We start from the raw sequence: 836 nt of genomic DNA on the forward strand, positions 1-836 counted from the left end.
GGTTGTAGCCGAACCTTCAACATACCTCCAGTGTATAAAAAATAGGGCCATATAAATTCCTGTGCTCTTAATTATCAGTTTTTAAAAGCTTAATAGAAGTGTTCATTTGCACTCTATRGTTTCAGTGAGCTAACACTTGCATGTGCTTACAAAATAATCAATATTAGGCATTTGTCAAATTTTATTTCGGTCTCTAATTACATTTCTGATTGTTCAATAAGTTTATTACGGAGGACAATGGGGGAAAWTGGAAGCTGTGGCATCAGTTTGCACTGAGATGCAGCTTCCTGTCTTACTGGGACAGATCATTGGACAGAGGGTAGAAGTACTGTCACCTCCTCTGGTTTTTTAATGCGATAGAAGGGAAATGCACAGAGAGACATGCTTGTAAGTAAAGTAAAAGCCAAGAGGGATTATCATTCAGCCTGTACCCTCACTGTGTTCCCACCTCCAGGTAATGAGAAGAGCAGGACTTCCTGAAAACACAGGGAGGCAAATAACGCTCCTTCCAGCTGTCTTCTTCAGCACCACGGGCAAACGAGCTCACACCAATGATGTGTCGGGTCATTGACCAARTCAAGAAACTGGTTTAAAGTTAAAGAACTGAACGCTTGACTACACATGAATTTTGGATGCCCAAATAGTGCATCGTTTTCTATGATGTGAACTCTGGCAGCTTTATGATAACTTGAAGGAAATGGTTACCCTTCCCCTGTTAATGAACGTGAAAAAGAATGGAAATTAAGCCCCTTTTATTCAATATTGATTTACAGTTTATAAAAATTACTTACATTTATTACATTTCTTCAAAATACAAGCAGCCAAACAACATACAA

The 836-nt window shown here is 38.8% G+C and overlaps 1 protein-coding gene across 1 annotated transcript in view; it reads right to left on the minus strand.

Moving 5' to 3' along the window:
• Positions 1 to 737: 737 nt before the first annotated feature.
• lrp1bb (low density lipoprotein receptor-related protein 1Bb) overlaps positions 738 to 836 on the minus strand; it is a gene marked incomplete in the record, with an annotated part of 232866 nt that continues 232767 nt past the window's right edge. The window contains 1 exon segment of the mRNA XM_014016494.1: positions 738 to 836.

This window comes from Austrofundulus limnaeus, unplaced genomic scaffold (genome assembly GCF_001266775.1).
Source record: "Austrofundulus limnaeus strain Quisiro unplaced genomic scaffold, Austrofundulus_limnaeus-1.0 Scaffold146, whole genome shotgun sequence".
In the NCBI taxonomy this organism is placed as follows: domain Eukaryota; kingdom Metazoa; phylum Chordata; class Actinopteri; order Cyprinodontiformes; family Rivulidae; genus Austrofundulus; species Austrofundulus limnaeus.